Source organism: Neomonachus schauinslandi, chromosome 4 (genome assembly GCF_002201575.2).
Source record: "Neomonachus schauinslandi chromosome 4, ASM220157v2, whole genome shotgun sequence".
Lineage (NCBI taxonomy): Eukaryota > Metazoa > Chordata > Mammalia > Carnivora > Phocidae > Neomonachus > Neomonachus schauinslandi.
The window spans coordinates 5,033,367-5,060,488 of NC_058406.1; the positions used below are offsets into that span (position 1 = coordinate 5,033,367).

Here is a 27,122-nt window from a genome sequence, read left to right on the forward strand (position 1 = left end):
CCCCCCCCCCCCCCCCCCCCCCCCCCCCCCCCCCCCCCGGGCGGCCCACAGGCCGGGAGGGGCATGAGCCCAGCACTGGGTCTAGCCAAGCCATTTGCTCCTCCAAGCAGCACTTAGCTCCACTTCCTTTTTCTCTCTCTCCTTTGGCGCCTGGAAAACCCCAAACATTCCCAGGAGGGAAAACAGGCCCTTTATTACCTCGTGGGCTCAGAACACTGCATCGCGGTAATTGAAAGTGGCTTGACTCAAATTGCATTTTCTGAGGAGCCATGAGAGACAGGCGTACGGGAAGGGGGTGGGTGGAGGGCCGCCTTGAAAGCTAGCACCGAGCAGGCATGGGGTGCTGGGCCCCGAGCACAGGCCCAGTCCCCAGAGGCCTCCCCGGGGCCGCCACCCCCACGGAAGGGCAGAACTTTGACACGCACCCCACGAAGAGCATCCGAGCCCTGAGCGGGCAGACCCACCTGCCACCTGTGCCAGCCTCTGGAAGCTTCATTCCGGGAAGGGTCTTCATCCTCTCCCTGCAGGTCACACGATGGCACATGGCGACCATTCAACAAGTGTTTGTTGACTGAATCCTGGTTCCTGTCTCAGGGCCTTGGCTCGCATGGCTCCCTCCCTCACCTGTTCCTTCAGATCCATACAGTGCTGGTGAGCACTCGCCATCTTCCAGACAGGGAGCTAAGCCCTGTACTTACTATCTCCGAAAATCTGCCACAGCCTTGGGAGGTAGGAAGCCCCGTAGCAGACGGGGAAGCTGGAGTGCAGAACCTGACAGGAAGTGGGACTGGCCTTGGACTGGAGTCTCCGGCCCAGCTCGGCTCTGAGGCCCAAGACCCCTGCAGGCCCCTGACCTGGCCATCGTCAACCCCTAGTGCGTGCCAGCCACGGGGAGAGGGCGCTACTTCTCCATCTTAAATAAGAGTCCTTGGGAAGCTGGGATGGGGGCTGCTGTGGTTTGAAGGAACGTCCTCAAAATGTCTGTGACTTTGATCTGTTGTTAGTTGTGACAGTTAGTTTGCAAGTGCACAGGGCATTAAAGAATAGCGACAGGGGGCACGGCTTAAAATGGGTGAGAAACGATGCTTTAGTGCCTCTATTCATCTATGGGCGTGACTCCCCAGGAAATCTAAGCCCCCTGAGTCACCTGTGTCCCCCCAGCAGCCAGCACTGAGCCCAGCTCATGGCGAGGGCTCAGAAAATGCTTATTGAATGGAATTAAGGAATGAAGAAGGGCGAGAGGGAGGGAGGTTGGGAGACGCCCAGGACCCATAGCCGGTGGAAATGTCCGAGGACATCCCTCCCTAGCCCTGAGGAAAAAAGTTCCTGCCTGCATTGTTCCCCAGGGCCCTTTCTCTCTCCTGATTTCTGTGGCGGGCTCGGGATGAGTAAGACAGTGAGGGGGGCCATTCCAGAGGGTCAGCAGAGTGCTGGAAAACAAGATGGCCTTGGCCTGAGACAGGAGCCCAGTGCTGTGGGGGGCACAGAGCCGGTGTATCCCTTGCCGGGCCTGACACAGGCTCCCTCCTGGCTTTCCTGCTGCAGGTCCCTCCCAGCAGGAGAGAGGAGAGCAGCCGTGAATGAGGCTTGTCCGGTGGCTGCTGAGCCCAGTGGAAAGGGGACCCCAAAACCATTTAGTGATAAACTTGGGTCTCTGGGGAGCAGTTTGCTCGCCTTGCCACTGTCTCGGTATAAGCAGCAGCATACTGGAACCTTCTTACAAACCCATCTGGGCCATCAAACCAAATGGGGGCACTTCCGTGTCCTCCCCACCCGCCCGTTCTCCCCAGTCCTCATGCAAAAACACGCCGGAAGACAAACAGAGTGAACAGAGTGGCATCTGGCCGGATGACAGGGCGACAGGCCTCCTCCAGCGCTGGGTGTCCCTCGGGGGCAGGGGAGACACCAGGATTCAGGGTAGAGACCAAACATTGTGACACCAATTTCTGAACGGCTGGCCTCAACAGACTATGTATCTGTGGGCACTTGTACCATTTTTTCTCCTCCTGGTATACTCTGTTTCTGGATTATTGTCTGTAAGTTTCAAAATGGCCCAGGATTTCCCTGAGTGGTTTATAAATTAGGGCTGTATCCTGGGAACACCCAGTAGTGCGGATATATTTTAGGTGGTGTCAGAGTTTCCATTATAAACCCCATTTCTCAGAGGTTTACAACTTGGCCATAAAAATGCTCCGGGCCCGAGGCTCGGACTGTACCACACACAGCTGCCTGAGCCCCTTCCCGGGGTCCAGGCAGGGACATCCGTCCGGCGTGGCCCAGAACAAAGGCTGGGGTAGGAGGGTTCCACGGCTTAGCGTGAGGGGAGGTGAAGACGGGGCCTCCCTCCCGCTGGCCAGCAAGCTGTGTGCTCCCAACGGCTGCCCATACAGGACTGTTACAAGCTAGCAAGGCCAGTCCTCAGGGCAGGAGGGCCACCCATGGGGCAAAATGTATGCCTGCCTGGGAGTCTCCCGGGTTTACAGTCATTGTGCCCCAGAAATGCTCCCTCCAGGGCCATTTGGGTGCCATTTTGGCAAGCCCACTGGCCCAGAGACCAGACAGATCCCTTTCAGACCGACTTCCACGCTAGGAGGAGAAGGGCTCATTGTCACATTCCTGTTTCCACTAAAGCTCTGGTTATAGAGCGGCGCGGTTTGCAAAGTGGAGGAACGAAGACCAGCAGTTCCCAGACCCAGGGAGTTTGTAAAGGAATGCCAGAGCCTGCCTCTCCACCCCAGGAATTGATTGGATTGGTCTGGGGCTGTCTAAACAATCAACAATCCTCAGGCCAAGGCCCAGGCTGGTGTCAGGGAAGGCCCAGCCCTGGAGTCAGACCCTGAAGTCTGGTGATGTTTCCACCACCTCTGTCCCCTGAACCTGGCCAGGCCCCTGCTTGTCGCTGGGGCCCTGGGCACCTGGGACCTATGCTGAGACTGGGGGGCCGGTGGCTGTCGTGGTCCCCAAGCGCCACCTCGCAGAGGGAGCCCCTTCTAAACCTTCTCTTGAGAGCCACAGGGACAGAGCCCAGGCGACAGGGAGCTTGCGTTGTTTTCTCCAGTTTCTTCGAGGCACCGGGATTTCGGGCCCAGACGTGGGAGGCCCATCGGGGGGTGTCCAGCTCTGAGCCTGGCTGCTACCCAGGGACTCCTGCCCACAAAGAGCCGAGGCCTCTCGTCGGTGGAGTGCCAGCTACCAACCCGTGAGGGCTCTTTGCCTCCATTCGTTCACCGGGCACCTGCTCCGAGCGGTGGCTGCCCTGGGGGTCGGGAATGTGCCAAAGACCAAAGTGGACCAAAGGCCCTGCTCCCCCCCGCCCCCGGGCTTACCCCCAAGCAAGGGAGACAACACTGAACAACAGGAGAAGTTAACATAGCGCAGAGGAGATGATCAGCGCCGTGGGAAAGAAACAGCAGAGCGGAGTAAGGAGGCGATCAGGAGCGTCCTGCAAGGAGGGCACGTTTGGAGGGCTGGCGGGTGGCAAGGGCAGAGTCAGCCAGGTTTGCTGCAATGCTGCGCTCTATAACAAACAGCCCGGGAGTCCCGGGGGCTGCCAGGAATCTCCATTGTAGGGGCTGTGGCTCCGTGGGCCTCCCTCCGGCGCCTGGCCCGCGTGGTGGCTCACTGGGGAGTCATGCCTGCCCCCGCAGCACTGGCCACTGCCAGTCCCGCGCGGGACAGCAGCCGTGGCGGCGGGAGTGGCGGGGGGAGGGAGGCATGCTTGCCGAACAGCGTGCAGCCTCCCCATTGCAACACAAGGAGCCTCGAGGGAGCAAAACCTGGGAGGGCGGTGGGGGCGGGGGTTGGGCAGCAGACAGCAGGAAGAACATGTGGGTAAAGGGAACAGACCGTGCCAAGGCTTCAAGGGTGCCCGGCCTCTTCGTGGCAGCGAGCAGCGGGGGGGTGGGGGCGGTTCAAGAAGGGGAGATGGTGGCAGCCCCATGAGCACCTTTTCTGAGTGGGATGGGACTACTGTGGGCTTTGGGTGACTTGCATTCTAACACGGCCCGCTGGTCTCTTCATCGGAAGGAGACTCGGGGGACAAGCAGGTGGGAGCAGGAGGCCAGGTCGGGGGCGCCTTCAGTGACCCAGTGGCGGGTCCAAGGTGGAGCTGTGGGGTAGAGAGAAGGGGCCTGTTCCAGGCGGATTCTGAGGCATAGCTGTGGGCTCTGCTGGCCACCCAGATGGGGGCTTAGAGAAAGACAAGCTTCCAGGCTGCCCACAGAGGTCCTGCCAACCTGGCGGAGGCTGTGGGGGGGTCACAGGGGCTGCTGGGACGTCAAGTCGCAGAAGCCTGTAGACGTGGGGAGAAGCCGCTCCAGGCATCTCTCTAGCTTCTGCAGCTTTGCTGACAATCTTTGGTGCCCCTCGTCTTGTGAAGGATCACCTTGACCTCTGCCTTCCTCTTCACTTGCCTTCTCCCTGTATGCATCTGTGCCCAGATTTCTCCTTTTTATAAGGACACCAGTCATATTGGATCAGGGGCCCATCCTAGTCCAGTATGACCTCATCTTAACCAGTGACATCTGCAGGGACCCTATTCCCAAGGAAGGTCATCCGATGGACTAAATGATAGTGTCTCCCCCAGATTCGTGTGTTTTAAGCCCTAACCCCCAGTGTAATGGTATTTGGAGGTGGGGCCTCTGGGGGGTAATTAGATGAGGTCAGGAGGTGGGGCCCGTGATGGGATTAGTACAAGAAGGTTAAGAGACACTCTCTCTCCACTATGTGAGGATACAGGAAGAGGGACCTCACCAGGAACCGAATTTGCCAGCATTCTGATCTTGGACTTGCAGCCGCCAGAACTGTGAGAGACACTTGTCTGCTTTTAAGCTCCCTGGCTTTTAAGCCCCCTGGCAGAGCTACCCAGTTAGTCATATCCTGAGGACCTGGTGACTTTCACATATGGACTTGGGGTGTGGGGCACATCCAAGTGAGGGGGGCTCCTCACAGGCCTCCCCATCTGACTCACATCCCAGGCTTAGGGGCCTCTTCCCTGCTCCGTGGGTGAGGGAGGGAGCTTGGGATTTTCCTGGGACATCTTGCTCTTCAACCAAGCCCCCAGCCCCCAGCCCCCAGAAAGAACACCAGAGGCAGTCAGGCGGCTCCAGAGAGGATGAACACAAGTGGGTAAAGGCTGCCATTCTGTCGTCTTGCTCAGCACTGAGCACCTACTGTGTGCCATGCACCCCAGAGAATTTGAGGGTGCATCAGAGAGAGTCCTGGGGTCTGGGAAAAGGCTGGAGGGTGGCCCTTGGAAAGACTTTGAGGGACAAAAGAAACATGGGACAGGCAAGGGGTAAAGAGGATTGGGGAAGAAGGGGCTCTTTGCTTAGAAACAAGGGTTTGGGGCGCACAGGGGGGCAGACTACAAGCGGGCAGAGAGCCATCACCAGAGACAGGGCTGCGAAGGGACAGTAAGCGGAGGGCAGCCACTGTCCCACGGGGGCACCTGGGTGCAGACCCAACAGCTACAAGTCCTAGGGCTTCTGAGGCTGTTCTGCATGGGACCCTTGGGGCTCCCTCTTTGTTAGCCACAGAGCCCACCAGTTGAGATGCGTGACTGAGATTCAAGACAGACTTGGAGGAAAAACCAAAGGAGAAGACCTCTGGTGCTTTTTGCTTGACTTGGAGAGCCCAGATGGGTCTTTGCAGGATCCCTCTACCTGAGACCCTGTCTCCTTATGGCATCACTCTGGGGTGTTTTTTATCTGGCTCTGGCAGTTCCTTGCTCTCATGAGGGAGGGTCCCTTAAGACATTAGGGAAAGCAGGCCATGGGAAGCAGTGTCTAAAGCATAGGCAGTGGCCAGACTGCCTGATTCTCAGCTGGGCACTGCCATTTCCTGCTGTGTGACTTTGGGTGAGACACTTAACCTCTCTGTGCCGCTGTGGCCTCCTGGGGTACATCTGTGAGTACTGAGCACAGAGCTCGGCGCCTATCTCACGGGCTCCGTGGGGGGCCGTGGGGGGACCCAGTCAGGGCTTTGCACTCCAGGGCCCTTGCCGGGACATCACGCTGCCCCCTTAGCAAGGGCGACTTCTCCCATGTGCCCTGTTCCACCCAGCCAGCTCATCTTGAAGTGAGAGGCACCAGCGGCCAAGAGAAAACTCCCAACTAACTCTTCCTTCACCTCCTGCCCACCTGCCCCTCGTGGGAACCCCAGACAGCCCTCACTCCACTTTCGCCTGGGATCTGCAGGTCTGCTAAGTGACCCCAGGCTCTTGCCCTTCCTGGAGACTTAACGGGTCCAGAGGAACGACAGGTCCCAACTAAGTGTCTGCCTGATCCCAGCCTCTGGGCAGGAACAGCCCGTGTGGAGAGACTTGGGGGCCTGGTGGCTCAGACCCAGGGGCTCAGGGGCTCACCCTCCCCAGGGGCGCCTCCCGAGCTAGAGGGGTGGAAAAGCTGCTCCCGGCCCACCTCCCCGTGGACTGGGAATGCGTGGTGCTTCTCGAGTCTCTGCGACTTAACACAGAGTTGCAGGCTTCACCACAGAGGGGTTTTGTTTGGAACTTAAAACACTTGCTCAAATTAATGACCAAAAATGTCAGATGTGTCCACAGCTAATTATTCATTAGATGCTTAATTAGTGTGGGATGATCATGACATTTTAATGTTATTAATTTTTATACTGTAATAGGATTTAAATTGTTCTGCTGTCCCGAAGCCTCCTGTTAGGGCCACACTGGAATTGGGGGCTGGGAGGAGGTAGGGGCTGTGGGGGCAGCTGGTGGGGACCAGGCAGCTCCCTGGCCAGGGTCCAGAGCCCACACACCCACCTCTTCTGGCCTGGGAGAAGCTTCCTCCAGGCTGCCATGCAGCCTCTTCGAGCTGGACCCTTCCTATGGCTGGGCTGGCAGTAGAAGCTGCTGGAATGGGAGAGAGGGTAAACCAGATGGCTCCCCATGGCTCCTTCCTGCTCAGATGTTTCCAGAGTCTCCGTTCCTCATTCCCTCACCCTGAGATGGGAGGGAATCCAGGGAACCGTCCTAAGAGCCCCACATAGACGGGGAGAAGGGACCCAAGGGGCGGCAGAGGACCACCTGTCTGTCAGAGACCTGCTCCCATTCCCCACAGTCCAGAGAAAGGGGCCCACGTAAAGGAGCTGTTGCCTATTGTTAGACAAATTCCTTTAGAAAGGAGCCCTATCTGCCGGGGAAGGGCATCCCTGTGAGGGACACTCCGCGGTCTCTTCTCTGTAGAGTGGACACAGCTCTATTATTAATTTCTAATTATGAAAATCATCTGTGCCAATGCTTTAAAATCCAACAATAGGAAAAGTAGAAAGCTAGTAGAAATCATATGAAATCCCACCATCCAGATACGATGACTCTTAACATTTTTAGTGTATGAATTTCCAAGCTATTTTTAGGCACATGACTATGCGGACTTTTACCAAAAAAATATATATATACATTATATACATATATATAATATAGTGCTATCTCGTCATCTGCTTTCCTCCCCCCCCACTAAACAGCATCTCGTGAGCATCTTTTCAGGCTAATGAGTACAGATCTGCATGAACCTTTTTAGCGGCCACATTACGTTCCAGTCCACAAATACGCCATAGTTTCTTTAACTGGTCTCCAGGAGTTGGCCATTTGATTATACGTAATTATTTATAATTTTTCACAGTTAACGACCAGGGCTTCTCTGATAATGCTTTTTGTGTTGGTCTGGCTGTACCCTTGGGACTGATTTCTAGAGATGAAATCGTTGGGTCCCAGGGGGACTTCTTGATGGTAGGAAAAGCTTTGAGTTCACTTCTACTTGTGACTTGGCCAAGTGCTCTGATTTCCCTGAAGCTGTTCTCCCACCTATGAAATGGGTATAATAATAAAATGTTCTCTGAGTTGTGGTGAAGACAGCAGGACCCGGCACAGAGCCTGGCACTTAGTAGGTGCTGCTGAAGGTTAGCTCCACATCTGCAGACATTACACGCCGACTATCAGTTTACAAAACACCTAAGTATATGTTATCTCTTCTAATCGTATTATCTTAAGGGAAGAATACATGAAAAGCATATGTAGGCTTAAGACATGCTTGGCTAAGTTCTGGGTGGGTGGGGACTCTAGTCAAGCTGGTAGGGAGAATGGGTGATGTCTGGGGTTTGTCCTTAAGCTTTCAAGGTCAGAGGCACCTAGGACCACTGAGGCACGTTTCCGTATGCCATATCTATTCCGCCCCCAATCAGAGAGAGAAATACGGCATCCACTCAGTCCCAGGACCTACCTTCTATTGATGAGACCCATCCCAAAATGGATAGGGGAGTCCAAGCAGAGGTTTGAGCCAAGATCCTACAAAAAGAAGTCCTGCTGTGGAAGGTGGTGTTCCCCCCCCCCCAAAAAAAACCCCCCCGGGGGGGGGGGGGGTCCCCCCCCCCCCCCCCGCAACCCCCAGGTGGCCTGGAAGAGCCCTCCTGTGCCCAGCTCTGCATGCCCATGACTCTGGTCTAACACAGGGGCCACTTCTGAGCTTGAGCCTCTTCGAGATAATTCTCCATGTTCTGGCCCAGAGAAGAGGGCTGGGGTGCAGAGAAGCTTCTCTGAGGGCTTGAGAAGGCACTGGGCAGTCACAGTGAGTCAGGTTATATTTAAGAAGAACATGTCAGGAATGGGGGGCCATCAGCAATTCCCAGGGCTGGTTATAGGCTCTCTTTCTTATGCAACTTGCGGGGGAAAAAAAAAAAAAAACCTGGTAAAATGAAGCTGGCAGTAAGACCCCCAGACCTCTAGGAGCCCCCTCCAGAGGTGTGGCTGGGCCTCCTAGATACTGAGTCATCCCCCTTCCTAAAATGCTTCTCTTTTTTCCCAGGGCCTCTCTGTTCTGGGCCTGACCTCATCCACGTCAGCCTGCTTAGGAGCCCAGTGACAGCCCCAGCGCCCGCAACTAGGTACAAGGAAGAGAGGTCCATGTAGGTGGAGTCCCCTCAGGGCAGCTGCCAGTGAGAGAGGCTCCTCGAGCCCACCCTGTAGAAGTCCATGGAGTAAACCAAGCATGAGGCTGGGCAGCCAGGTGGGTAGGGAGCCTGGTCCTGCTCACCTGCCCTCAGGGAGACGGGCCTTCCCCACCCAGAGCTGATTCTGCAGACGGGGCCGGCTGAGCCCACTTAGTGAGGATGGAGTGCCCATCACTCGCTGCCACCATCTCCCTAGAAGTCAAATGTCCTCGCGAAAATTCATGAGGACCCACATATCCCGTGGGCACAGGGAGCCTGGTGAATACTAATCTCCCTTCGGAGATTAAGTATTAAGTATTCTGCAAACCACCTGTGATGCTCTCAGACCTGCCAGCCCTGAGTGTGGGGATGGCCCGGATGCCGAGGGGAGGGACCCTGGCCCAGTGCCAGGGACAAAGTCCCCCTCACACCCCAGAGAGGAAGGTGGGCCCCAAGGAAATCTCCCAGCCTTCCTCCCACCCACCAGTGCAGACAACCTGTTCCAGAAGAACAGGGAGACGGAGGAAAAAATGGTAATATGCAGTCGTAGTTGAGATAATAAACAGATGCTCTAATTAGAAGTCTTCTCAAATCATCAAAAGCTCATTTAGAAGGGGAGATGGCAGAGGTATTCTGGTGCCCGCGTGGAGCTCCGTGCTGGGGAGGAGTCTGGGGGAGATCCTCACCTGTCGTCCTGTGGCCTTGGCAGGTGGGCAGGGCCAGGAGAGGCAGGAGGGGCGGAGCAGTCGGGGGAAGGGGCAGTTCCTGCTCAGGGCACTCCACAGGTGGCTTTCCCGCATGGCCACTATCCAGGCCTCCTTGGCAGAGAAAACTCCACACACCTGGAGCCCTCGTGTGCAGATGCAGCCCAAACACCCCTTCCAGGATCCTTGGAGCTAGAGGCAGGGCTTCTGCCTGCTCTGTGAGTCCCCGTTCAGTGCTCCTCACCCAGGACCTTCCTTGTCCCCGCCTCCCTGTACCACTTGCGGGACCTGGGCCACTGATACCAGGTCGTCTCCAGCTCAAGGCACCCCTGAGCTGCGGGCCTGCCTATCTGCGGACATTCCCTGGGCCAGCTGTAGACCTCCCCTCCGTGGGGGTGCCGCTGAGCTCTCATCAGCCGGCCCTCTCCTCCCACCTTGCTCCCCCTCTGCTCCCTCTCTCACCCCACCTTGGACAACTCACACCTGTCAGTTCTATCCCAACTCTTCCCCCAGTCTGTCCCTGCCTCTCTACATGCACGGCCACGCTCTCCCCAGCTCTTTCACCTCTGCCCTTGACCTTTGTTGCCATCTTTGCTCCTCTCGGGAAGTCAGCTGTCACTCGCTGCTCCATGGGCCACAGCACCATTGGTGGTGGTCTTTGCAAAGCATGTCACTTCATCTCATCCCCCACCCAAAAGTCTTCAAAGGCCCTTGTCCTGTGGGAGGAAAAGCAACCCCCACCCCGAGCTCCCTCTGCCCTTCGTGGACTGCAGCGCCTGGCTCATCTCCAGAGGTACCCGACTTGGTTCCTCCTCCTCTTCCCGTGCCTCCTTTTTCAAGAAACAACTCAAAACCTAAAGACAGCCCACTATAGGCAGGCACACTGAACCCGCCTCCCCCAGGCTCCTGTGGGGTCCATGGACTGCTATAGCAGAAGCACGTGGGGGCTCATTAAAAATACAGAGTCCTGGGCCCACCAAGGGGCTATGGGATCAGAGCCTCTGCAGATGGAGCCCAAAATCAGCCTTTCCAATAGCTATCCCCGCTGAGTTCGGAAGCCACCATCCTATGCAATCCCTGGGTGTTAATTGGCTGTGAATTTATTTAGGGCCAGGAAGGTAGTCTTGTCCTCTGCGTCTCAGCATTGAATGCCGGTTGTGTTCCTTTGTGCTTAACCCTTCTTTGAGGGCTTACTGTCTCCCACATCATGTTAAAACTCTTTACCTGAATGAAATCATGTAATCTTCATTCCCTCGGAGGTAGTGCTCTTGTTCTCCGGATTTCACAGATAAGGAAAGAAGGCACTGAGAGGCTGAGTGCCTTGCCTAAATTCATAGCTAGTGGGTGTGGAGCTGGGATTCCAACCCGTCACTCTTCACCACTCAGGGGTTCCCTCCCGGTGTCTGGGACGTGGTAGATGCTGAGTGGTGGATGGAGGAATTCACGGGAGGCCACTTGCCTGGATAAAGGAACGCGTGTCTGTGCTTAGGAAATGTGCTCAGCTCCAGCTTCTGAGCCAAAGCCCTCTAAGATGGTGCTTTATATGGGAACCCGTTAGGCAGCAGGCGCCTTGCTGGCCGAGGACATCTCCGTCCCCACTGCCGTCATCCTGCCTGCCGGTCACTCCACCTGAGGACAGTGAGCGTGGGGCCTCGGCCACAAAACAGTCCACTCAAGGAAAGTTCCAGCAAAGGCATGCCCTATACTCAGGGTGGGGCTGGTGTCTGTCAGCATAGCTCCAGTAGACACAGGCTGACAGTGGCTTCCGCCAGGGACCCTCCTCTATAAAGCTCTGCTAACCCGGTTCCTGGAGCTGGCTGAGCGACATCTAATTCCTGGCCAAATGGAATAACTCGGAGCTGAAAGTTGTTCAGTTCGTGGTCCGGCACTGGAGTGAGGCCCTCTCAGAAGTACTGAGTGCCAGCTTCTTGGCAGGGGGGGGGGGGGGGGCAAGCAGGGCACAGCATGGGTTCCAGTCTCACGTACCATCAGTCACTGGTGTCACGGGGCAGATGTGGGTCCACCCCAGGGAGGGTCCAGCTGAAAGGGATGCCATTCCCTGCAGCTAAAGAGAAGCACGTGGGGACAGGTGGTCTCCCTGCGGGCTTTGCGGGGGCAGCTGCCCGAGGGGACCGAGCGGCATCTCATTCGGGCACCATGCTGGGGTGCACTGGCTGCTGAGGGCAGAGCCCCACCCCAGTCACCCCCAAGTTCCCAGGCTGAGAACCCAAAGAGCCACGCAGCCTTCTGCATCTTGCTTCAGACCGAGGAAGGACAAGGTGGTGGCTGAACCAGCCTTCCCCTGAGCACAGCCAGAGATGCAAAATCCCCTGTAGACAGGCGGGCTCGCACACCCGTGCGTGCACGCTCACACACACACGCCACCTTCCCAGTAGTATCTGACTCGCCGATACTTAATACCAGTGGCTCCCGAATGCTTGTCTTTAATCCTTTGTAGCTTAGCATGAAGTTCTTATCAGTCCAGGGAGAATGAGAGAAACATGAAAAATGTGGCGAGCTTTTCATTAGCTAAAATGTTCATTTGAAAAGGACTATCTTTCATTCTGAGACTGTGACCTTCCTGCCTTTTTTATGCTTAAGGTGTCCTTTCTCCTATGAAAGCATGGTGACAGAAGGGATGACTGTTTTTTAAGGATTTATTTGGCAACATCTGTCAGTTCCCCCATGTTTAACTGAAAATTTTTATTGAGATGATTGTAGCTTCATATGCATTTGTAAGAAATGATACAGAGAGATCCCTTATACCCTTTACCTAGTTTCCTGCAATGGTAACATTTTACGAAACGCAGATACAATATCACAATGAGATTAGTGACATTGTTACAATCCCCCAGTCTTGGTTTTCTAGTTTTACTTGTTCTTATTTGCATGTGTGTGTGCGTGTGCATGCATGCACGTGCGTGTGTATATGTGTGATTCTATACAATGTCATCACATGTGTGCATTAGTAGACCTACCATCACAATCAAGATATTGACTAGAAATTCATCCACGTTGTTGTGATAGCAATAGCCCACTCCTTTTTATTGCCAAGTAGTATTCCATGTTTATGGAGATACCACGGTTTGTTCAACCATTCACGCACTGAAGGACATCTGGGTGTTTCCACCTTGAGGCTACACGTGACGCTACTGCTGTGAACATCACGTTCAGGTTTTTATGTGAACGTAAGGATTTCTTTGGGATAAATGCCCAAGAGCGCGATTGCTGGGTCACATGGTAGCTGTGTGTTTAGCTTTACGAGCAACTGCCAGACCGTCTTCCAGAGAGACCGTCCCATCTTAGGTTCCCACGGGGTCCTGTCTCTCCACTTCCTCACCGGAATTTGATGTTGTCAGTATTTTTTATTTGAGCCACTCTGATAGGTATGTAGTAATGTCTCATTATGGTTTTAATTTACATTTCTTCAAAACTAATGATGGTGAACATCTTTTTATGTGCTTACTTGCCATCTGTATATCATCTTTAGTGAAATGTCTATTCACGTCTTTTGCCCGTTTTCTATTTGGATTGCTTGATGGCTTTTACTGCTGAATTTTCAGAGAGTCTTTACATGTTCTGGATACTACTCGCATGTGGGATATGTGGTTTGCAAATACTTTATCCCAGTCTGTAGCATCTTTTCATCCTCTTCAAGTAGGCTTTTGTAGGATAAAAGTTTTTAATTTTGATGAGGTCCACTTTATTCATTTTTCCCTTTATGAGTCATGCTTTTAGTATCAAGTTGAAGAACTGTTTGCCTAGCCCTCAATCCCAAGTATTTTCTCCTGTGGTTTTTTTCTAAAAGGTTTATAATTTTACATTTTACACTTAAGTCCATGCTCTATTATTGGTTAATTTCTGTTTAAAGTGTGAGACTTCATTCAAGGTTCTTCTTTCTTTTCTTTTTTTTTCTTTCTCTTTTTTCCTTTTTTTTTTTTTTTCTTCCCCTATGGATGTCCAATTGCTCCAGCACCATTTGTTGAAAAGATTATCCTTCCTCTATTTAATTGCTTTTATAACGTTGTCAAAGATCAGTGGAGCATATTTGTGTGGGGTTATTTCTGGGTTCTATATCATGTTCCATTGATCTATGTGTCTATCCCTCCTTCAACATTAGACTGTCTTGATTGTTTTATATGTATTTATAGTATATATATATAGTATATATGTGTGGGTGTGTATACATATATATAGTTAGCTCTCAATATCAAGTAGAGTGATTCCTCCTACTTTATTCTTCTTTGCCAATATCGTTTTAGCTATTCTAGGGTAAGGCCCATGCCTTTCCATATAAATTATAGAACACATTTGTCTATGACTATCAAAAATATTGCTATGATTTTGATAGGAATTGAATTAAACCTATAGATAAATTTTGAGAGAATGGGCATCTTCACTATGTTGAGTTTTCTGATCCATGAGCAAGGTATGCCTCTTCATTTATTAGATCTTCTTTGATTTTGTTCATCAGCATTTTGTAGTTTTCAACATATAGATCCTGTACATGTTCTGTGAAGCGTCTGCTTAAAATTTTCTTTGGAGCTATTATAAATGGTACTGTGTTTTTAATTTCAGTTTCCGCATGTTCATTATTAGTATATAGGAATGCAATAGCTTTTTCGGCGTTGATCTTGTATGTGATGACTTTAGTGCACTCAATTATTAGTTCAAGGAGATTTTTTTGTAGATTTTATAGATTCCTTGGGATTTTCTATATAGACTATCATGTCATCTGCAAATGGAGACAGTTTTATTTCCTTCTGGCCAATCTGTATGCCTTGTATTTCTCTTTCTTGCCTTATTGCCATAGAACTTCCTGTACTCCGTTGGATGAGTTCCTAATTAGGGTTGTTCCTAATCTAGGGGAAAAGCATTTAGTCTAACCATTAAATAGTATGCAGGTGGGCTCTTTGTAGATACATTTTACCAAGTTGAGAGCATTTCCTTGCATTCCTAACTTGCCAAGAGAGTTCCTTCATTTGTTAAACTTACACCGTCCTTGAAACCTGAGACCTTGGGAATCACCAGTCTGTCCCAAACACATGCTGCACCTTCCAGCTGCTCTCTCATTTGACCTTCAAGGGCTCACGGTGGCAGGTGAAGGTCCAGGGCTCCCAGCTCAGGTTTTGACTCTAAAATCCTATGTTCTACCCCACCCATCCGTCTCACCTCTGCCAAGGCCCCTCCTTGGTACCACGTTCCAGCCAGAGGCAGCGCTGCTCACTCATTTACTCAGCACGCCCTGACCCCCTAAGCCAGACCCTGGGGTCCAGAAATGAAGGGATGAACCCTTTGCCCTTGAGAAACTCAGCCAAATGCATGAAGTCCATTTCCTCCACTTAGCTCCCAGCACCTGATATACAATTATCCATCTCCTTGCTCCCCCTGGGGGTGGCCAGGGCTGTGGCCCCAGGAGTTGTTCCACTCGGCCATTTTCTTTTCCAGGAAGCATGTATCCCAAACAGTCCCCCAGAGCCCCAGCCCCCCCATCCCCAGTGCCCCGCTGCTGAGTGGGAGCAGCCAGCTTGCCCTTGGTCCCCATCTTACCACCCCCTCCTGCACAACCAGGAGGCAGAGGACAGACCGGCCTTCTCTTGCCACCCCAGCTCCTGACACTGGAACCTTCTGCAGAGCCATGAGCTGCCTTACTCCCCACAGCCACAAGATGATGTACTATTGATGTTCTTGTTTTTTTTGTTTTTTTTTTTTAATCAAGGGAACAATTTCTCTATATGCAAATCTCTTCAATAATAATAATAACGTTATTATCAGTGTGGCCTAAGGCAGAGTCTGGCTGAATTGGAGAGCAGCTGAGTTTATGGTTTTTAGCATTATCGTGCTTGGCTCCTGGGAGCAGAGGGAGGCTCATTTCCCCTTGAACGGTCCCAGCCGGGAAGATGATATCAGGTATCAAGAGATACCTGGCTATTACGTTCTCATTTGAACCCCTGAGAAATCGCCCCACCCTTCCCTGCTTTCCACCCTGACCCTCCTGTGTCTCAGGCTGTGGCCAAGGTTAGGGCAGCCCAGAGCCTGGCCCTCCCTCCATGAGCATTTACTCAGCGCCCACTAACTAGGTAGGCCAGTTACTGCCCGGGGGGTGGGGGAGGGGGGAAGAGGGAGGACCGTCAAGACAGTGCATGGTATGTGGCCGGCCCCACAGCCCCGCAAGCCCAGAGCCCGTGGGAGCCCCCAACCCCAGACTCGGGCGGCCTAGCAAGGCCAGGGCAATGGTGAGAGAGCGAGGTACTCACCTGGGGCACAAAATTCAATATTTTTAAATATCAAAAGTAATGCAAAAAAATCCACGATACACAAAATATCAACATTGTAAATAAAGACAGGAAGCCCCTGGGAAGGCTTGCCAGAGAAGGGATGTCTTCCGTGCAAGCTGGGCAAGTACAAAGCAGACTTCTGCTGCCTCCACTTACTACCTGTTCTCCCGGGACCCTCCCTCCGCCTGGCGTTCGTCACCTGTTAGCTGGGGTGAACAACTTCTACTTCCCGAGGTCATGGTGAACGACATGAGACTCCGTAGGTGACGGCGTCCAGGAGAGGGGCTGGCCTGCGGTAGGTGTGTGTGGTAAACGGTGATGAGCATGAGGACAATATTCTGACAATTTGTACAGCACCCTCCCTCTTCCCATTCAGCCACCCCAGCTCCATTCCTGGGTCGCCCTACCTCCGAACCTGGGGGTGTTCATCTTTTGAGGACCTCGGTCAGCACTGAGCTGACAAACAAAGACACTCGCTCATCAGCCGTGGCCAGTGCTGCCATCGGAACAGCCCACCATGCAAGGAGGCTAATCTCGTCAGGTTCCTCAGCTTCCAAGACGGGCCACCTGCAAGGAGAACAGCCTGCAGGGGTTTCCTGTGGTTGTTCTGACAAATCACCACAAGCGGGGAGGGGGGTGGTGCTTAGAACAATACCCAGGGATTATCTTGTAGTTCTGGAGGTCAGATGTCCACCATTGGTCTCTGCAAGCTAAAATCAAGGTGGTGGCAGGGCCTCAGTCCTTTTGGAGGCTCCAGGGGAGAATCCGTTCCCTTGCCTTTCCAGCTTCTAGAAACTGCTTACATGCCTTGTGCTGTGGCCCCACATCATTCCAAACTCATTGTCAAATCACCTTCTTCAACTCCGACCCTCCTGCGTACCTCTCACAGGGACCCCTGTGGCTCCCTGGATTGGGCCCACCAGGATGATGCAGGATAATCTCCCCATCTCAGGGTCCTTAACTTCATCACATCTGTGATATCTCTTTTCCCATGTAAGGTCACAGTCACAGGTACTAGAGATTAGGACAGGGACGGGGCGGGGGGGGGGGCACTATTTGGTCCACCACTCTACATTCTAAGTGGTCACCTCCCTGACACCTCTAGCTCCTGGGCCGGGTGCCCTGGGAGCCCCAGCCAGTTGTGGGGGGAGGGCAAGAGGGGGGAGCTCTGAAATAAGGAGCTTTCTCCCCATAACCGATCAGGGCATAAAGCTACAGCTGGGGCCTCAGCACCCTGGCTCTGGGTAGAAACACCTTCTTCTAGTGACTTCTAAGAGGAAGTGCCTAGGGTATACCAGATGAGATAAGATGAGGCAGGACAGGCCAGCAAGTAACCCCTGGGGTGTATGTGGGGGGTGGGGGGGCTTTCCACCTGGGATGGCTTTCTGGGCACGATTCACAGCAGTGGGGGACACCTACTTCCCAGCATGCCAGGACAAGATTAGCCACTAGCTCAGAGGACATCAACCTGGTTCTGGAAGTGGGCCATCCAGGCATCCTCAGGGCCTCCCAGGGCCAGGCCAGGGCCTGCCCAGAGGGCCCAGCTGGAACAGAGGCTGCGGCTCTCTGGTCCTGGCACCCCAGCAGCAGATGGGGCTGGGCTCCAGCGCCTGCAGAGCCTCGGCTGGCCGCCTCCAGGAGCCTGGCCACCTCCAGGAGCTCTGAAGACAATCAACCCCGTTTGCATCACTGAGCATCAGACCACTTTCCTCTTCGCTCAGCTGCTGGGGCCTGTGTTTCCCAGAAATCAGCCTTTCAAGCAGGGGCTTTGAGTGCCAGGAATGTCTGGCCACCCCCAGGGCTGTCATCAGGCTCTGGCAGGCCTGTCTCCTCCCACCTCCGGCCAGGCGGCTCTTCCCTCCTGCAAGGAGCAAGTCCCAGGCCTGCCAACTCCACAGCACTGATCCCAGCCCCGTGTCAGCTTGCTGGATAATGATCTTCGTAAGTCTCACAGCATCCCTCTGAAGGAAGTGCGACTGTTTTCAGAGGGGGAAACTGAGGCCCAGAACATTGGCCTAATTTGCCCATTAGGGAGGGGTCAGGATCTGAATGGAATCCTGCTCTTAGTCTCTAGCCATCATTCCCTGACCATGCATGAGACTCTTCCTCAGGCAGGAAGATGATGGGCAGCCCTGGGTCAACGTCTGGCCTCAAAACACAGAGACGCTTCCCAAGTTAGTTTGCTGGAACACAGAGATGCCTAAACTCACTCCTGGAACAGGAGAGCTGTACGGCATGCTGGGACTAGAGCCAAGGGCATGGCACAGAGCCTGAGGCCCAACCTTGAAGAGGTACTCTGGACAGGGGAAGGTCAAAGGAGGTAGCAGGGGAAAATAGCACCATTGACTTGAGACCTTCTTTATGGACATAAAAAAGGCCAAAACCCTCATCTGGTCCAGCCCAGGCACTTCCTCTTAGAAGTCACTAGAAGGTGCTGCACCCAGAGCCAAAACTCTGAGGGTCCAGCCCTGAGCTTCATGCCCCAATCAGTTAAGGGGGGAGGACTATTCCTGAGAGCCCCAGAAATGGCAGGGGTTCTCAGGTCCCACAAATTTACACTTGTGCCTGTCTGTCCCATCCAGACCCCTCTCTGTCTCTGAAAATGGCCAGAGATTAGGGCAAAGGGCAACACCAAAACTGTAGAGATGGCTCCTAGAGATTGGGGAAGATTTGTAGGGCACGGACAGCAGGGGGCCTGAAGGGGGGGTGCCCACACCCACTGCCCCCTGCAGCGCCAGCCCACGCATCCCACACCCTGGATAGGCAGCCCACACCTCTGCCCCCTTCCAGAAATGCCACTACTGAGTTTCCCCGGGGCCGTGGACTCTGTTGGCTGCCAGGCACAGAGCAAGCCTGCTCAACTTCCAGCACCCAAGGACTTCCCTCCCACTCCAGAAAGAGGGACTTGAGTCTGCACCCTCCCTAGGCCTCTCCTCAGAGGGTATGGAATTTAACAGCCGAGGGCAGCACACAAACCTCCCAGCTGCCAAGCCCGCACCACAGGGAGGACAGAGCCTGGCCTCCGCAGGAGAAAGAGAAGGCTCCTGGGATTTTCTGCTGGAGACTCATCTGGGTCATTGGCATTTCCACGTGATTCCTCTTCCTTTTTGGCAATGGGAAAAACAGAAGTCAGGGCTCAGGGCTTAGCCCTCAAGGAAAATAGTTTCGGGGGGTGGGTGTTACAGTTCCAGCCCCTTGATTATCATTTTCATGACACTAGAAATCCATGTTCCTTGATGACGTTTCACAAACTACAGAGAAAACAGATAGGAAGAATTTTAAACTAAAGTAGTTTCAAAGCCTGACGCTCAAAGATAACCGCAGTTAATATTTCAGTAAAAATTCTTTCTTTATAAAGGAAAGTTACAACTACGGGTCTCTTTTGTGGCCCCAGAGAGCTAGCCTCCTTTCCCAGGGCTCAGGTGACTCCCCTCAGAATCAGCTTTGTATTTGACTTCTTGCCATCAAGTGCCTGCAAGGGTCTGGGCGCGGAGCTTCCCTCTGGGGCAGGGCACGTGCCCTCACAGTGGTCCTGGACCCCTTCCAGGTCAAAGGTGGAACACCTTACAGGAGTCCAGGGTAACTCTTGGGGTAGAGAGGACCAGGGGCAGCATGGGCTAGTGCACCATGGGACAGGCAGACAGGCACGTGACAGGCTTGTCCCAGGTCACTGTGACCTTGGATGTGCCTACACCTGCTTCCCCATGTGGGGTGGGCTCAGTCTGGATCCCTCTTCCTCCTGCGTGAGCCTGGGCCCCGCAGCAGCCCCCTCCACCCCTGTGTGGGGATGTGCAGTGATGAGGTAGAGAATGGGACTCTGGTCTTGCCCCTCGCCTCGTGCCAACCCCGTTAGCTGCTCTCAACCTAGTCCATACAACATCCTTCAAGGCAGGCACCATGATTGCCACCCCCATGTTACAGATGAGGGACTTGGGGCACAGAGTGCTTTAGGAACTTACCCGAGGTCACACAGTGAGTCAGCAGGAAGGCTGGGATTTAAAACATGCAGTCAGGCCTGGAGTCCGTACCCCTCACTGATCTGTGATACATCCTCTGTGCAAAGGTTACAGACGTTCACTTACTGGTCCTACTGGCTTGGATGTAAGCCCCAGATCTCTGGGTGTGAGCTGTTGGCCTTGAAGAAGGCACCTCAGTTTCTGTATCTGTAAATTGGGGAAAACAATCCCTTCATATAGACACTGTTCGGTTTTCTAACGGAATGGCGTGACGTAAAGCCCAGCACATGGTAGGCATTCAGTAAGTGGTCGCCGTGCTTAGGATGGACCACAGACACGAGGCTGTCCTGGGCACATCTGGGAATGTGTCCAGAACATGCTGGGCATGGAGTCCCAAGCACAGGGGGCATCTGCCCTGGGGGACTCTCCTGCCTATAGCCACTGCCCACAAGAGGGTCCAGGCTTGCCCTGCTCAGCCCACGCACAGCCCCCCGGCCTCTCGGGCCCGGCTTATCCTTCTCTCTCCCTGTTACAAACTGAACCAGAGCTTCATGAAAGGAACCAAGGCTAATAATTTAAGAGGTAATTTGTTATTAGTGTGGCACTGATGCATTGAGCTGACCAAAGTGCCTTTCAGCGGATTATTATTAAATATTAAGTCTATTGATTCGATGTGGAGTGGCGCTCTGGTTGGTCCCTAGCAGCTAGGGACATGCGTTTGTTTCCGTGATTTATGGAAACCAAGACCACTCCAGGGAGCTCTGCAGCCTCACAAATGTTACCAACCTAAGTCCCCTCCTAGCAGCACTCAGAGGGGTATTATAGAGGAGGATCTGAGGGTCTGAGAAGCTAAGAAACTTGCCCAGGACCACACAGCTAGTAGGTGGGAAAACCAGGATTTAAACTTGGGTCTGTCTGGGTCAAGCCTCTGCCACCTTGAAGCTGTGTATCAGGCACACAGTAGGGATGAATTAAATGTGCATTTCTCTTTCCTCCCAAATGGAAGCTTTGTATCCATGAGAACAAGACATGGACTTTTTTTATTCACTGAAGTTATCTCCAGCACAGAGTCTAAATTCTTAATATGCTCAGTAAATGTTCAGATGGAAGGATGGTTGAGAGGAAGGAAGGAAGGGAGGGAGGGAAGGAAGGAAGGAAGGAAGGAAGGAAGGAAGGAAGGAAGGAAGGAAGGAAGGAAGTCAGTCTTGGTCAAAGTCCCCAGCAGAGTGGCATGCTCTAAGAGAGAAAGTCATAGTTTTACTAACTTGATGCTATTGTGCATCTTCCAAAGTCTCAAAGTCTTTATGTTGCTTACCGTCTCCATGCTTCATATTTCTTATCTGTAAAATGGGATGAATAATCCTGGCGCCTGCTTCATTGGATCACTGGAAGGATTCAGGGAGCTAATGCAGGTAGACGCACTTGGTGCGGCCGCAGATGGAGCCCCAGTCCGTGTCCGCCATTGTTATTATGCTGCAAATCTGCACAGAGGTTGGAGGTTCCAGGGGCCCCAGGAGAGGAACCCACCCGGCCTCCAGACCAGAAGCAGGCCTGGGAGAGGTGTGCCCCGGTCCCCTGAGCTAGGGGGATATGAGAAGAGGGGCTCCCTTGGGCCTGGCCCCAGGACACAGACTGATCAGGGCGCCTCTGCCTCTCTGTTCCGGACCTTTTTGAGGCTGAGCTGCCTCTGATTAAAGGTTTCTTAGACCAGCGCTCCCAGGGCCAGCAAAGCACTTCTGGCCTGTGCCTGCAGTCGCCAGGGTCCCAAGACTCAGGCGACTCTGACGGGTGGGTCACCCTCTGAGCCGAGTGTCCATCTAGAGCAGCCACGGAGACTTTGAGCCAGACGTTGGCTTCAGAGTGGTTGGAAAGGTTCTTAATCTGCGCACAAAATGCCCCTGCTGGTCCTTCTGTGGCTTCAAACGATGCTCGTCTCTTAGGTGTCTGACGTCATGCGAGAAATGGAAGGGAAGGAGGGAGGATGAAGTGAGTGGAGGAAGAGGGGTCGGGCACCACCAGAAGTAGAGGCTGTGTGCCTCTCACTGAGATGCCGCTGGGCTGGTGGGGAGCCCTTCAGCCCCAGGCAGCAGCCCGAGGGGCAGCCCTCTGCGTCCCCGTCCTCATCCCCATAGGGCCAGCGAGGGCGGCTCCCTCCCTCCAGGTGTTGGAAAACGTCCTGGTGGAGAGGCTGCTTGCCCTAGCGTCCCCCCAGCAAGACTGCCCGTGACACCCCATGCCGGCCCCCTTCTCAGCGTCTTTCTCGGACCATGGCTCAGGCGGCAAGGCTCAGTGGTGGATGGGAAACTGCAAACACACATAGGGCTTGGCAACCTCACCTTCTCACTAGAGTTCTGGACGGCAGTACCTAACCCCACCCCACCCCCCCTCCAGCCAGCCTAGCATGGACGGTATGGTGGTGGGTGCCGTCGCCAACTGAGAATGAGGGAGCAATAAGTAGAGGTGTAGTACATGTTGGAGAAGGAAGGACAAAATGACAGAAAGAGAAAGTAGCCTCAGCATGGAGGTAACAGAGTGAAGCCTACCCTGACCCCCAGGAGTCCTCGGGCGCCAGGACGGGTGGCTCTTAGGAACGGAGGGATGGCGTCTGGAACTCACTCGGGAGGTTGAGAACTAGCCCCTTGTTCTCTCCTCTGAGTTCTGAACCTATCAAGTGAAACCAAAGAGTAAGGCAGGTAGAGATGATCACCTGGGTTTATTCCTGGCAGAGCTGTCGTGCCCAGGTGTGGGGCAGCCGTGGGTGGGTGGGGTACCCCACATGCAGCTGTACTCTCTCCAGCTCCCGAGTCAGGAGACTCCCTCCTAGGCTGTGAGTGAGCCAAGGACCCCGATGGTGGCCTGGGGGTCTCTCGCATCCTCTATAGCTTCCTCCTCAAGGCAGGAGCGCCATGAGGGTAGCCAGGGGCCCCTCTGAGTCCAGCCCTCTCCCAGTTGGTGAGGCAGGGGTCTGGGCGGGGCGTGTGAACAGAGGGGAGCCGGGGGCTCCTGGACCTTGCTGGCCATCTGAGGTGTTGGAAAACGTTCAGACCTACCTCTTCCCTGAAGCTGGGAGGGGCCTTTCCAGAGGCCTGGTGGCCAAAGCCAGTGGAGCCTAACTGAGCCGGGCCTACAGCCTTGTGCTGACCCCAGCCCGGTGCCCCTGCCCCCCTCACCTCCCCCCTGCCCTGGCTTCGCTGGAGCCCCTGGGAGCCCCCTGGCCCCCTTGGCCACACAGAGGCCCTGAGGACCCTGCCCTCCGCAGCCTCCTATCTGCCAATACAAAGCCATACATCTTGGTGTGTGACAAATCACTTTTTAATTGCCTCAAGGAAGAAACCCATTAGTCTTTTCTTTACGTGAGAATCATCATAATACTGGGCAAAGCCCTGCTGGCTGGAGGCCGAGGCTGGGGGCCGCGGGGCTATTTTTAGTTTGCACCAACATCCCACTCCAATGTTCATTTTAGAGAGGGAGGACTTCAATCTTCCCTGACACCCCAGTGCCTCGCTGCCCACCTCAGGAGAGCTCGCTCCCGACCCCAGAGGGGGAGGCCGCTAAGCCAGAGAAGCAGCTTAAATGGTGTAGTATTTGTCCAAATAAATTTGTGTCACGTTTCATGCAAAATCCTTTTCCCCTTAAACAAGTGCCAGTCACCAGCCTCCCAGGCACTAAGCAGAGCTGAGGCGAGGCCCTGTGGGGTGCTGCCTGCCCCTGCCCGTGCCCCCCTCACCCACCAACGCCCCACAGCCTCTCCCTGCCCCCACCCACGCCCTGCATCTTCTCTCTGCGGCTGACAGATGGCAGCAGCCCAGTAGGGCCTCCTCCCTCCTCCCTGAGACCCCAGAATGCCACAGGTGGCTAAGCCGGGGCCTGGAGGCCTGTCCGAGGCTCCACCAGTCCGCAGCTTTGGAGAGAGGTCAGCAGAAAGCATTATTTATGGCTCATCCTGGGGACTGCCTCAGGGACATAGAAAGCAGGCTGGTCTCTGCCCCTTACAAACTACTCTGTCTCAGTCTCAGACAAGATAAAGACAGAAAGGTGAGGAGGAGAGAGAGAGAGAGGAAGAGATGGGGGGGGGATTCTACCCCCGAAGGGGGACAAACTCAGACAGTGCCTGGGGAAGCAGACCCTGAAGGTTAGACAAATAGCCACGTCCCTCGGGCCATAGCCCTGGTGCCCAGGAGGGGATGCCCAGCCAGCCACTGGTTCTTTGAGACCCCTGGGCATCGTGCAGAGGGGCGCGACCCTACGAGAACCCACGCACCTCTGGGAGGTGTGGAAATGCCATGTCTTGGCAAGGGCAGCTCTCATGTGCTCTGGGCATTATTTTTTAAATCAGAACAAAAAGCACTACACGCTTGTTTCCTTGTGCGCAATGCAAGGTTGCCGAGTTTGGGTTCCACCTGATGCTAATAACCTTAATTGTAAATCCTTTATTTATAGACTTGGCCTATAACAACCTCCACGTGGCATTAAACTGAACGCTGACTAAGGCAGAGGTGGGCTGAGCATCCCCTGGCGGCCCCGGCACTCAGATTCCAGCCCCCAACGACTCTGTGTATTAAGTGACAGGGCTCATAAAACCCCATGGCTCCCTCCCCACCGCTGTCTGGCTCCCAGGGGGCAGCTAGCTGGAGATTCTTATGCAAAATAAATTGCACTGCATTTTCATTAAAAAATAATTGCATCTGACTCAGCACTTTGGGGGTGGGCAGTGCAGAGGGGCTTTGGGGCAGCGTCCAAGGACAAGGGGAGGCAGCAAGGCCCGCCGAGTTCACTCAGCCCCGGTCCCACTGCTCTGTAGCTTACTCTCTGTCCGAGGCCATCGAGGGTCCTGAGAAAGGCAGCTGGAGCTCCCAGAATTGGAACTGGTTTTACTGGAGCTGGGCAGGCCTTGGGAGGAGTGAGCCCAGCATTCCCAGAGGGCAGGGATGTTTGGGGCAGAGGCCAGTACTGGGATGCAGCTCCTGGCCCCCCCCGGCCTTGCTCTTCTCCAGCCAAGCGTGTGAAGGGCTGTCCCTGTGAGACACCAGGGCAAGGTCCTGGCTAGATCTCGGGTCTCTGGGCATCAGCCCAATCCTCTTTCTAAACAGCAGGTCCACCCGAGGCCTTCGACCCCCAAGTGCTGCCCCTTGCCCTGCAGCTCAAAACCCTACACGCTAAAGGCCCCTGAACAACTCCCAGGAACCCATGCCGGTCAGGGCCTCGCTCACTTGCTCGGGCCTCAGCCCCTCAATGCTCTCCTCAGCCCTCCTCCGCCTGTTGAGTCTCTCCTGGTCCCTCTGTCGCATCTCAGACACGGCTCTGCCTCCAGTCAGTGGCCCTCAGCCCCAGCCTCCCTCCCCGCAGCCTCACCGCTGAGGCACAAGTTCCTTGTCCAGCCGGTAGGTAGCGGCTGCTTAGCAGGTGCCCAGGAACACGCAGGGGGTGACATTCCACAGCCCTGTCTGGGGCTCCCTGTCTGCCGCCTCCCCGCCACAGCTACCAAATGTGGCTTCTGGAGAGCGGAGGCATATGGCCTAACCAGGAGGGACGCATTGCCCCGCGGTTTATGGGGCAAAGCGTGATTAAGTGGGTGGGACATCAGGGCTGTCTTTGAAGAGGACACTCTTCCTGCGACCTTTGCCCGTTGGGCAGCAGGTCTGAACCAGCAGAGCCCCAACTCCAGCAGTCAACAGAGCGCCCCCCAACCCTCCCCTGCAGGATGCTTTGAGCCCTAAACCCCTCTTCCTCCAATCCCTCCGAGTAGCCAGCAGACGCATCGAGCCCCTCCCGCTTCTGAGGGCCGGACGTGGACGGAGAAGCCCCTCCTGGCAGCAGGCAGCACAGCCCTGGCTACAGAGAGCCCAGCAGCCCTTTTCCTAAAGGCACCTGTGTGTGCCAAGGCTGCATGTAGGCTCTGCCCCAGCTCGGCTTCTGAACGGGTCAGGGCTGAGCCCAGGAGGCTGTCCCCCAGGAGCCGGGCCTGGGGCACGTCCGGGGGCACTGGCTTCCAGCCCAGCTTCCCCGGAGGAGCCCCTCTCTCCACCGAAGGGCATCAGGACACCGGAGCTGGAGCAGTATTTTCCCCAGAAGCTTCTCAGCCTGTCCCCGCTGATGAATCTCTTCCCTTCGAATGAATTTCAATCCTTTAGTCCCAGACAAATAGACACACTCTCCAGCCCCTTGAAAGAAATGAGATTTTAATTCGGGATGATTTTATTCAGCAAATGCCCCAAAACCATGCACTTTTCAAAGGGAAACTCCGGGTTCAGTGGAGCCTTTTGGGAATCGAAGGAAGACATTTCTCTCTCACTCTGTCTCTCTTTTATTTTTCCCTAGCTCAAACTGAGAAGGGAAAACCTTTTCCTCTCAGAATGGTATTTTCCTGTTTTCTTCTATTTTAGGGGAAGAAAAAATCCTTCCTCCTTTTTTGATAGCACTCCTCTGGGTGTTTTTCTCCCTCCCACCCCCCTCCATCCTTCAGTGGATTCCTGTCTAATGAATGTATTATGATCAGAGGCAGATTAACCATGGCGCTTACCAACCTTCAGCCCACTCCTCATTTGGACTTGGTGTGCTGGTAAATTTAACAATGAGCTCTGTGTGGGGGGCCCCCGATTTGTATCACTTGCCAATTTTCATGGAGTAAACACTCCCACCATAGTCCATTTCAAGCTGCCAACATGCTGTCTCTGAGTGCTGGTGGGAAGGAATACATATAATTGGCTCTCATGAGTAGGTACAAGTCATCGCCAGCACCATTGTTACAGACCCTCTCCAGGACATGGCCCCTGATTTTGTGTTCTCGATTATGTGTTCTTTTTCCTAACAAAGGCCTCCCAAGTTGTATAAACCTCAGCCCCCAACACACTGAGTCTGCCTCTGATTATGATGGAGGGGTAGCGTGAGAGCCAACTGGGCCCCCCATGATCGCTGCGCACCAGGCTGTGCTTAGACCAGACATCATGGGGCTGGCAGTGGCTGATGAGCCCCCCTGTTCTACCCTGACACTGGGAAGGATGGGGTTCCTAGGCCTCCAGTCTTTTGAACCTCCCGAAAATACACCAAAATTCTGAAGGGCTACATTTCTTACCAAGTCCCATTTAGAAGGGTCTGAATCCTGGGTCTGCAGCCTGCTTCATACCCAGCCAGCCTCCCCGTGGCTCAGAACCCCCTTGGAGCCCACCCGCTCCACGGCCAGGATTGCAAGCCTGGAACCCTCAGGCTTCCCACTGCATTTGGCTTACACACTGTTTTATAAAGAT

At 54.2% G+C, this 27,122-nt stretch overlaps 1 protein-coding gene across 1 annotated transcript in view; it reads left to right on the forward strand.

Annotated features, from left to right (window-relative positions):
• Positions 1–27,122, forward strand: part of CAMTA1 (calmodulin binding transcription activator 1) — an 841,075-nt gene that overhangs the window by 638,443 nt on the left and 175,510 nt on the right. The window lies entirely within an intron of this gene.